Here is a 12,438-nt window from a genome sequence, read left to right as displayed (position 1 = left end):
CTGAGTCTCAAGGCCACCGTTCCATGACAGTGTGTGTGTACAGAATGAGGAGAGAATTGGCTAAACCAGGTCAGAGTATGTTTGTAGTCAGGGTTCCTGGATACATGGAAAATAGTGCTCTATCTGCTAATATTGAGACACTAGCTTTATAAAGAGTAAAAGGGTAAATGAGAGCACTTACATAAGTTCCTTTCTGTAGTTTTGTTCAGTTGGGTTTGGGTACTTTAGTAACCTTTAAATCTAATCCTGTGGTCAAAAACAAACAAACAAACAAAAAAACACAAACAAAACCACAAACCTTCATTCAGCAGCTAACACTAAGAAATGCCTAACTACAGAAGTGTGCCCTCCTCATATTTATGAATGCACACAGAATTGTTTAGCCTGAAGAGCTGGGACAGCTTCTCTTTAGGCTTGGAATTTTAACTATATATAAACAGATTAGTGTGTAAATTCTGAAGGCTCTAATCTGATAGACTTTCCTGGAGTGCCAATGTACAAAATGGAGTCCTAAAGTACTGAGGAGAAAAAGGCTGTTCTCTTGCGTGACTCCCTGCTCTCAGAACACTTCTCTAAGGAACGAGCTGTATCTGTCCCTGTGGCCCTGGGTGGCTCAGGCTTCTGTTTATCTTCTGGCTCTGGCCAAGGCATGCTGCTCATGCTAACGAATGTGTAGCTGGGAGGGAAGGGAATGGTTAAATCCTTAATGGTAGAGAGTACAGATAGGGATGTGACTTGATTTGAAGGTAAGTGGTCAAATGCAAATGACTATTAATTAGATTGTGGTTTCTTATGGATTGGTTCTTTTTTTTTTTTAAGCACCTGATAGTAGTTTCATGCTAAGTAAATAACTAATCTTGAGTACAGCAGTCAGCACTAAATTAAAAGTCGAACAGTTGAAGTTATTTGAATATATTTCAACTCTGAAACCTCGTTTTGTCCCGGTCACTTCTTTGAGGATGGAAGGATGATCCTTATAGGTAAAAGTTGTAATACAGTTAGTGCTGAAAACTAACTGCTGCTTTCTTCTGTGGTCTGTGCTCTCATGGCCTTGCTGTTCCCTTGGTTTGCACAGGTTCTCAGCAGCAAGGATAAGAAGAAATGTAACGTCTTATGTTCATATCTTAGACACTAATGGCTAAGAGATCCCATTCCAGCTAAATATAAATGGTTAACGCAAGAATTCCCTTCCTGCTGAATGCATGTATCACTTCCAAGCTCAGTTACCTGTGCCCACCTGCCAAGATCAGTCTGTCAGTAAGCTTGCGGAGTATGCCTTTATTTGTTCGCTTGCTCCACATAAAGCAATTAAGAGATAAATCTTCTTGCAAGATAAGGGGTATAAGGAATGGAACAAACAGTGTGGTGTGATTGCTTGCAGGATATAGGACTGTACAGCTGTACTGAAACAGAGGGCTTTATACAGCCTGCCCATACACTTTCATGGGAGTTGCTGAAATGAAACCCAAGATAAAAATCTGACTCTTCACCTTGATTCCTTGCCTTAGCAGGTGAAATAGTCACAGCTAAACAGTGATGCAACTCTAAGACGCCAGCTCTAATCAGATGAATTGCTAAAATCGGGCAGCTTTTGCAATGGAAGAGATGACTGGCTTGAGGAGGAATAGTGGTGCTACTGTTGTGAACCCTTAACAAATGCAAGGCAGAGTTCAATGCTTCAACAGCATCAGTCTGTTGGCCTTGACTCTTACTGCATTGTAAAGATATGGATGTTACGTGGTAAGGGCAAGGAAACTGAATACCTGCTTTGTCAAGTTTTTTCCTCCTAATGTAGTTGTTGAAAACCATCTAGTTAAGTAGTGAGTATATGTAAGGAAATACAATTTGGGTTCTTGGCATTAATACTTGCTTCCTGTGTGGTTTTGGACAAATTATTTGAGTCTTTGCTCTTTGCACTCCGTTTTGTCTGCTTTTGGTTTGGCAGAGTTTTTGTTGCCACGAGTTCGTACTGCGCTTGTTGCGTTTGGTTTCCTGTGTGGGAAGGAGCGAGCTCTTAATGCTGCTGTTGCAGAACAGCACTGTGCTTGGAAGCATTTGCAACAGGGCACGAAGCTGGTTATCCACGTGGTGTGTTTGGATGCTCATATAATAGGTCTCTGCTTTCTGGATGCACAGCTCCAGGCAGCAGAAGGCGGGGATGTTCCTCCCGTGGCAGAAGAAGAGCGCTGGGCACTGCAGGAGCTGCCGTGCCCTGGAAGGACTCCAAAGCCATCCGACGGGAGGCACTGACCAAAATCTACCCCTCAGGCAGAGGAAGGGAAGGCCTGCAACCTACGTGTTTGCTTTGATGAACGCGCCCGCTGCTGCACTGCAAGGCAAATCGGAACTGCTGCGGCTGCCCTCTGCTCCATGTGACTGCCTGGGCACTTCAATGAACCTGGCTGCTGAGATGGGATTTCCAAATTCCGGTGGCTTGTGTAAAAGGCAGGCAGCTTCTGCCTTCTGTTGAGACGGTGATGCCTATTGGCACATGCTGTAGTGGTACCATAGGCTGCCAGTGAGTTTTATGGATAAAGGTCCTCACAGACACTACGGGACCTCAGGAATGAGAGGAGCTGAGCTTGGGTACCTGACTCAAAAGCGAATGTCTTCCTAAATCCTGCCTAAGTCTGATTTAGGGGTCTTAGCAGAGGTCTAGCACTGAAGGTGAAGACATTTCCTAACTGCAGTGATGTGTATTAGGCAATGCAAAATGCAAATACTAACAAAGAATTAGTTTTAGGGAGAGCAGCTGAAAACTTACTGTGTCCAGCTGTGGGCTCCCCAGTACAGGAGAGAGATCTGGAGCAAGTCCAGCAGAGAGAGATGAAAACGATTAGGGGACTGGAGCATCTCTCGTGAGGAAATGCTGAGAGAACTGAGCCTGTTTAGCCTGGAGAAGAGAAAGCTGAAAGAGCATCTTATTTTTATATATATCAGAAGGGGATACCTAAATATCTGTCGAGGATGGGGCTGGACTCTTTTCAGTGGTGCCCAGGGATAAAATGAGAAGCAGTCGGCACAAACTGAAATGAAGTTCTGTCTGGATATGAAAAGCTTTACTGTGAGGGTGGCAAAGCTCTGGAACAGGTTGCCCAGAGGTTGTGGAGCCTCCTGGAGATGCTCAAAACCCACCTGGATGTGCTCCTGAGCAAGGAGGTTGGACCAGATGATCTCCAGAGATCGTAATTCTTTGAATTCTCCATAATTCAAAGAAAATTTCAAAGAAAATTTCAAAGAAACCTTGGGTTTTGGCATGTTGCTATGAGTTTGGGAATGCCTCTGCTGCTGCTCTTGTTGCTTATCCTTTTCCAGGATGAAAAGGACGACAGAAGTAAATTATCTGTTTTAGTATTCAATGGAGAGGAACTCAGAAGCTTTAATGTCAGAACATTTATTTGTAAGAGATTACCACTTGGAGTTGCTGTGCCAAGAGCAGCTTTCTCAAGGCACTAACTTGTCCAGTTCCTGGCCGTTTGAAGGAGTTCTAAAGGAGTTTGCAACATCTGTGCTAGAAATTGTACTATGTGAGTTTCTTAAATTAGCTTTAGGACTGCTGAAATAGAAGGCAATAAATGCAATACTGGTCTTCAAAAATGTGGAGACTGAGGATTAGACTAACAAGTAGACTAACAAGATTTCAGTAATAAATTGAGGGGAGAAAATTACAGAGCAGAATTGGGGGACCCCTGGGTGAATGCTAAGGAACATTTTGGAAAGAACTAAGATCTGTAAGCATTTTTTTTTTCTATGCAATGAGTCTGAGTATGTGATACTCAGGTACAATATATTTAGATTTTCCAAAAGCAAGGTCCTTTAATGTCTCAAAGAAGTTAATATGCCAAGAAGGAGAAAGGTCTGCTCATGGATCACAGATAAACCATTTCTTGATTCTGGGTTGGAAGGGACCTCTAAAGAACATCTGGTCCAACCCCCTGGCGTTGGCAGTGATGCCTTCCACTAGGTCAGGTTGCTTAGTCCCATCCAAGAGATGAAGAGGTAGGACAAAACTATCAAATGAGTGGTGAGTCATTCTTACCTAAAGATTGCAATAAAGTGGGTCAAGGAGCTGTGGTAATCCATATAGCCAAGTGATCTTAGCATTAAAGAGCAGATAGATTGTTGACAGGATGGTGGAGAAGAAAGATGAGCATTGTGTAGGCTTAGGGGTACACTAGGAGGCACTTAATGATACGATCAGTCAATTTTTAAACATGTAAAAGGAAAAATGGAAAATACTGGGATTTAATATGCAAAATGCAATTACTTTTAAAATGAGGCTATTGTGGAAGCCCAATGCATAAGCATGCTTAAAAAGATTAGACACATTCAAGGAGGTTAGGATGATCCTTGGCACTGAATAGAATTGCGTAGATGCAATCTTTGCCTTGGGATTTCCCTGTAAACCTCTGTTCCAAAGCACCTGGGATGCCTTGCCAGAGATGGAATCGCTTGCCTTGCTGTAGGGCTTCACTGATGGAAAGAGCCTATCTGACTGCGGGCTCTTGCTCTGACCTACTTCAGCAACATTTTGAGCTAAATTTGGAGCTAAATGGAGCCCTGTAGTTGGGGCTTTTGGGGTACTAGATACTTGATTTTCAATCTCTGTGCCTGTCAACATGACAATTTTCATAAGCAATATTCAAATGCATGTGATCAGGTGCATCGGTGTCATCTGAAAAACAAACATGTTTTAGCAGGCGTTTTGTATGCCAGCAATGGCTTGGCCATATCTGTACAACGTTATCTTACATCCCACCTTCAGCTTCTCAGTTAGTGCCTCAAGTTGTCATGCCAGTTTGATTGCTTTCCTGCTGAGATCATAAACCATACATCTAAAGCCATACTTCTACAAGCTCACCTGGAAGCTAGGAACAGGACAAATATATTCTTTATATATTCTTTTTTTTTTTTTTTTTTTTTTTTTTTTGCTCTGATGTGAGATGGGAGCAAGGCTGAAGGAAATTAAGTACCATGTTCTGTGGCAGGGCTCAGTTCTTACAGGTTTGCTGTGGTGAATAAAAGTTCACCTGTAGGTCCCGTGTATGCACTGTAGCTCTCCTGACTCTGCTTGTAACCACGTACTGACATAGTTGGCACCAGGTAATGTTTCGCACATACCCTGTTAGCAATGCTGGCAGCAACTCCTGCCAGCAGCTTCGGTCGCTACAGGTGGCCCTGTTCCAATAAGCAGTTTGGCACACTTATTTTTTCCTGCATGGGCAGGTCTACAACCAGTCCTACAAAACTTGTTTGCCCAGCCCTTCCTTTCACGGTTCCCCATGTGCTCAGCCTTCCCACAGCACGTTGCCTCACGCTTTGCTATATGGATGTACTTATTCACTCTTACAGGGCAATAGCTGGAAGCTTTCCAGCCGTGGTTTCATGGGGAAACACCAGTTCAAGGAGTTCAGAGTGTTCCCTTCAAGTTCTTGGTTTTGCTTTTTGATGTGTGCTTGATATAATGGTATACTTTGGATGGGTTCTTGCCTTAGGTCCTAGCATGAGGGCTACATGTCCTGGAGCTTGTCCTACAGCATTTGTAGTGCCCTTTGTGCCTGATTACTTGGGGTTCATTAGATGTTCCCTTGTCCTTTCAACTACTGGTCAAGGATATTTTTATGTTCGGGGAGGTTCTGATTCACGTAAGACTAAGGAAAAATAATTTTTCCTGGATATTGGATGTCCTGTTTTTGACTGTCTGGAAACCTGTGTTTTCCCAGGAGGGATGTGCATAAAGACTGGTTGTGTAATGTGTTAATCCATAAACATTGCTAATGCATGAGTGCATTGTGCATCCAAAGGTACAATCCCAAGCACACCTTCTGTAACAGCTTATTCATCTCCATGCTTGCAGTATACTGCAATTATAAGTAGAGTCTTGCTCATTTGTCTTAACCAAAATATCATAGAATCATAGAATCTCCTGAGTTGGAAGGGACCCTTAAGGATCATCAAGTCCAACTCTTGACACCGCACAGGTCTACCCAAAAGTTCAGACCATGTGACTAAGTGCACAGTCCAATCTCTTCTTAAATTCAGACAGGCTCGGTGCAGTGACCACTTCCCTGGGGAGCCTGTTCCAGTGTGCAACCACCCTCTCTGTGAAGAACCCCCTCCTGATGTCAAGCCTAAATTTCCCCTGCCTCAGCTTAACCCCGTTCCTGCGGGTCCTGTCACTGGTGTTAATGGAGAAAAGGTCTCCTGCCTCTCGACCCCCCTTACGAGGAAGTTGTAGACTGTGATGAGGTCTCCCCTCAGCCTCCTCTTCTCCAGGCTGAACAGGCCCAGTGACCTCAGCCGTTCTTCGTACGTCTTCCAGATATCCTATCTTCCTCTTAAGCTACTACTCTAAGTAGAAAACTAATAACCACCCAATAACCTGTCTTTGCCCTTTTGCACATCCTGTTTAGCCACAGTCAAGAAAGATAAATGGAAAATAAAGCTGCATTCCAGAGGTCAGAACGGGAACCTTTTAGAAGAAAATACTAATATCTTGTTTTCAAGGAATACTTTTCAGAGTACAAATCCCTTGGCTGTTTCCCTTTTGTTGTCTTAAGTAGTTATCATTGACAACTAACCAAAAATGTCTGAGAGAACTTTCTTCTCATTGTCTACTGCTAAGCTCTCAGGTGAGATTTTTGACTTTGGTTCTAGGTGCTTGACATACCTTGTGTTCTTGAATTTATGGCAACTCACTTTAGTCCCATCTGTGAAGATAACCACCTAGAGCTGAATTATTGCCCTTGAATGGATTGTATAAAGCAGATGCAGCAATAAACTTCATTATAATGCTGGTCTTGTAATTAATGAAAGTACTAGCTGTCATTCTTCACCTTTGAAGAGCCTTTTCAGCCTTTTGAAATTGTTTTAGCTTTTCACAGGGCTCCTTAGAGAGTTCAGATTTCTCCCAGAGCAACAGCACAGTATCCAAATATACCTAGTATTAGTGTTAGTACTGCATGTTGTCATCTGTCTCAATGGTTCACATGCCTGCCCTCACCTTTTCCTATTTCCACCAGTAAGAGGCTGTTGTGCCAGAAGCTTTGTGTCAAGATAAATGCTATATAACCTGATCTGACTGTCAGAAGGAAAGAAATTGTCTTCCTTAAACTGTTTGTGTGTCATTTTTCCATGTACATCATTATCATTACACATTACAATGCATCTGGGCATACTTTGAGATAAGTCTTGCATAGATCAGCAGTTCTTTATATCTTCAACTGCTTTCACTTTAAGATTCAGTTTAAGATGAAAGTACCTTGTCTGCAATTTCATAGGCTGGTCCTTTCACAACTCCATAAGCCTGTGAGGTCAGAACCAAGGTACTTGTAGCCTAAATCTGGTCTCTGACCAACAGTGGATGCTAAGAAAAGAGCAGCCTGGGGCAAGTGTGCAGTGATGCTTCTGCGATTGGGATTGACGCCTTCCCTTCAGTTCATATGAAGTTGTCCTTCCAAGTCCCAAAAGAGATAGAGTTCTGTAATACTGTGTCCAATTTTAGTGACCATCTGTGAAGATAATGTGGTCCTCACTGAAAACCAAGACAAAGAAGGTAAGAAAAAAAGGTACGAAAACCAAGACTTCTTCTGAAGTTACACGTAAATTTGGCAATCTTTATCTTTCTGTTGTCTTTTCTGTATGACAGAACGCTATTTGTCTTAATAGCATTTGCAAAGTTTTGCAAAGTCAATCTTACATTTTAGATGAGGAATAATTTTTTGAAAAATGTACTTCTTTAAAGGTTTTCATTTTTTGTGGTTGGAGTTCATGCTCCTTCAGATTTCAAAAATCAGAAGACATCAGAAGTAGGTATAATATTGTTACATCTACTTTTGTTTTTTGTCCTGCCACTTTATTTTAACCTGTGATCACTTGCTATTTCTCAAATAAAATTGTGGAGCCCTTCTGTCCTTTTCTAAAAGGAAACCCAACTGGATTTTGCAGATTTTGGGGTGATTTGGTAAAGAGAAATGTCACTTCCAGGTTGTCACTACAACATTGTTTCTTCTGATTTTTTTCCTAGGCTGCCAACCTCCTGTAATGGTATAGTACCTCGTAATATTTAGTTTCTGTCCACATCTTCCTTCAGGGTCAGCTTTACTACTGTAGTAAAAACCACTATGACCACTTGTATCCAAAATGATTTTGGCACTAAGGTCCTGATAAATCTCTTCCGTTCCTTGCTAGAATGAACAGCCTGGGGTGGCAGGCTTGAATGTCACCTGCTTGTTGACAAGGAAGGAAGAAGCCTGAGGAGCTCTGTCTGAGGAAAGATCACAAATCAGTGCCCGCCTTGCACTGATGGTGTGGCATGGCCACAGATCTGCCCTGGGGAAGTTGTTTCAGGCGGGGCTGGGATGGATGCTTGCTGCCAGTTTGCTTGCTAAACTTGTGTAAGCTGTGGTACCAGTCCACTCTCCTTTTTGGATGGGCCTGTGTTCTGGTATGTGACTAGCAGGACTTGGCCATATACTCCATCCACCACTTCATGAAATGTCCTTTAGCCTTCCCTTAGATATCTCTCTATATCTTGAATTAGTTTTGTTAGTCTGAGGCTAGGTTCTTTTAAACAGGTTTCTACTTGTACCTGCAGTTCCCTCATATACCAGTAAGAGGTTGATCTTAATCCTTTAACTTTTTTTCTTTCGTGGTATGGTTTTGTTCTGAGTTAGTCCCAGTAACTGTTCTCTGAGCTGTGAAATACCTTACCCTACGCACCACTGGCTCTGGACTACTACGACATCTCCCCCAAGTTGGCATTTGATTTGCAAATTATACGTGATGACTTCAAGCAAACAAGGTTTCAGCAGTATCTGAGAGGCACACTTCTTGAGGCCACTGATTGCAAATAAATTTTTGCCCAGAGCTGGGCAGTGCTGGACTCCCTTAAGCAGATTTAAAATCTGTCCTGACTATAATATGTACGGACCTGCCATTTCTGCTCGAATACACTGAGGGCTGGTGGTGCCTGGTGCCATATGTGGATATGATCAGCTCCTTGTTTGGAGTTATGTGCTGGTAGTTTAAGAGTACAGTACCTGTGCACTCCAAGACCTCACATTTGCTGTAATAAACTTTAACTCCAAGTTCCCTACTATCTTTACTGTGAGGAATGTTTTAACAATTCGTGTCCATAAAGAACAATTCTGTTTGAAATGTTTGAATCCTGTCTGCCTCTGGGCCCTGCACTGGCAATTCAATGCTTGAACCACAGCTGCAGTGTGTCCCAGTCTCCCCCTCATTCCTCATTCTAGCCAATTTATCACTTCTTAAATTTATGAACCTGTTTGCTTTTGTTATTCCAGACTTCTATTTCTAACACTGCTATAGATGTGTCTGTGAATGGCTGGGGAAGAATGTTTTAATTACCCGTGTGTCTGGGAGTTTCAGAACAACTGATAACAACTAGTGACTGTTATGGGATACTATGTGGATCTTTGGTATCTGGTTAGGGGGGGGGGCTGAGAAAGAAGCTGAAAGGCGGCTGGGAGACAAGATTTGAAGAAGGTGTTTTGAAGAAGGTGTTCCGTAAACTTGGGATGGTGCCCAGTAAGTACAAAGGGGAAGAGGAAGACTGCGAGCCTTCAGCATGGAAGACCCCTAGAGACCCCCAGAAGAGACCCCAGAGGAGACTGTGCATGCTCCAGTAGGAGGGACTGCACCCCGGAAGCTAATTTTAATAATCTATTTTTTTAGAAGTAGTAATGAATATGTATTAGTCTAGGAGCATAAAAATCAGTTGTTTGATGTAATTGGTGTGCGTCCTGGTGGAGCGGAGACTCCCGGTGCACCCAGCGCTGTTTGCTTACCTCTATTCCTTTATATCCTTTAATAAATCCTATTTTTCATTTAATTCTAATTTGAATCCTGAGCCATTTATAACATTACTAATACTTCCATCAGTGCAATGGGTGCCTTTGCATAAGAATGCTCTGAAGCAGATAATTCAGAACTAAATTAGGTGCCAATTTCTGTAGTTGACTTACTGTTGTAAGGAATTCTGTAATCCTTCCTGCTTAGACAGCTGTGGCTTTGATTGACTCCTACTTATCACGATTTCTCTGTGTACCTAGGAATGCTCCTTCTAATAAATATAGTTTGCTGTAGCTCTAGTCTTATATTGCCAATTCTTCCCAAAGCTGCTCAGCACATTAAGTCATGGTACACTAACCTGATTGCCTTCAATGATGCAATGACTGGATCTGTGGACAAGAGGGGAGCAGCATTTATCTTCATTTTAGCAAGGCTTTTGACACTGCTTCCCACAGTCTGAAGCAGAAAGTGAGGGACTGGGTGGATGGACATCCAGATGGGTGAAACATGGGTTTGATGAGTGGGCTCACAGAGTAGGGGTTGTATTTAATTCGCAGCCTCCTGTAGTTCTCCACTGGTGCTGGCCTCCAGGTGCTGGGGTGCGTCCTGTTCAGCATCTTCATGAATGGCCTGGAGGAGGAGGCGATGCAAGGCGCCCTCATTAAGCCTGGAGATGACAGCTGCTTAAGGGCAGGGCTGCCTTTCCTAGGCAGGCTGGAGGAATGGGCCAACAGGAACCTCGTGAAATCCAGCAAGGACTACTGCTAAGCCCTGCCCCTGGGGAGAAAGAGCCCTGGGTGCCAGGACAGGCTGGGACTGCCTGCCTGGGAGCAGCTCTGTAGAAAGGGCTGTGATGGGCAGTGAACTGAGCACGTGTGTGAAGCTGCATCCACACCTGTGTTGTTCTTCTAACAGACCTCCCTCTGCCTGTGCAGCATATAGCTGAGGTAACTTAGCTGCTACGATAAGCTAATTTAAAATCTACCGTGCCCACCATGACTCAAGTCCTCTCTAGTGGTGGTGTTGCTTGTCCTATGACCTCTGAGCACGAAGCTCAGTGAGGCTCATCGTGTGATCTTTGAGTTAAAAATGAGGGATTTGTTTTAAAATTATGTCAACCGGGTGTTAAGAGTCTTTGTATTTCTATTCCACCCTCCCGAGATCTTCCCTGTTTTCTTTAGGGGTGTTTACTAGAGCTCGTGCTGCCCCTGTAACTCTTTGATGTGACAAAGAGCATGGTACATTCCTAAACTGAAAATGGGAAGGAGGAAGCCATAAATGGGATCTGTGTCTTTTCTAGTGTGCTGTTAACTCCTGTGTCTAGTTCATTGTTAACTACCTTTAAGTTCTTGCTGTTTTCTGTTCTACGTTCTGCTGCGATATTTGTGTTACTGGTCTCACAGATCTGCTTCACCCAGTGCCTAGGTTATCTTAATCACCCGTTCATTCCCCCTTACGTGAGATGGACCTCGCAAAGGGTATGGAGAGATGCTCCTCTGGCTCAATGTCTGTGTCTGCTGTCTGGCAAAATATTTGGTAGGTAGCTTGCCATCAGTGAAATAGCACAGCTGGCAGCAAACCAGCTCACCAGTCGTGTCACTGGCCTGACTTGCTAGTATGAAGGTCTTGACCAGTATGACCAGTCTTGAACCATCTTGTCCTGATCTCTGGAGGACTGGAAGAAGGGGACAAGAGTTTGTAACCTGTGGTGGCACCTCTGTGACCCTGTGTTTCAGCAGTTTCCTGGTGGTTTTCCAGGTTTGGTGGGTGGGAAAGGACAGGCTCTTGCAGAACACCAGGGTTGGGTGGAGAAGTGTTTGTGAGCCCTGTCTGCTGGAGTCATGACTGAGAGGTCTTCTGGTGGGGGAACAAAACAAGGATTGCACAACGGCTGGCAGAGCAGGCTGGCGACAGCACATCAGCAAGGACCAACGTCGGGCAATTCGGCATCAATTGCTGATTTCCAGAGGAAGGAAAACGGTACTGCATCTGGAAGGGGAATCAAGTCCCATGGTATTTGGCCTGTGGTTAGGGCTCAGAAGCCCCTTGATTTTCCTTTACCCCTTAGAAACATCAGAAAGGTAATGCTGCAATCTTTTTGTTGTTGTTGTTGTTGTGTCTCTAAATCCAATAATTCCTTTGAAAACCTTTAATATAGCAAGCTCTAGCTGACCAGTGCTGGGAAGTTAAGGGGAGAGGGAAGGAGCATCTATTAAAGTGAGAAAAGAAATGCCATTTGACAGAAGAAAACATTTTTGCTATATTTTTTCCAAACATGCTTCTACTACATTAAACCATTAAAATTAGAGATTTGATTAGACTTTGGGGTCTGGCACGCTTTGAATGCTGAAACGCCTTTATTCCTCTGGCCTCGCAGAGGGCTCTTAGGGTGGGCCCCCAGGAGCTGTGCTCACAGGCCCTGCTTGTAGGCCACGCAGCACGTACCATGGTCATGAGGAAACCTCAGTTTATAGCACATATCGCAGTGTTTGCAGCCACTTGAGGGCACCATAGTATTGCTGATAGTAAAAACTTTAAGTGGGTGGACTGTACCCTGAGGTTTTTGTTTTGTTTTGTTTTTGTTTTTAAGGAAATTTATTAAAAAATATATATATATTAAAC

This window comes from Netta rufina (assembly GCF_964035555.1).
Source record: "Netta rufina genome assembly, chromosome: 3".
In the NCBI taxonomy this organism is placed as follows: Eukaryota; Metazoa; Chordata; class Aves; order Anseriformes; family Anatidae; genus Netta; species Netta rufina.
The sequence above is the reverse complement of the archived record's forward strand: the minus strand, read 5'-3'. Positions refer to the sequence as shown.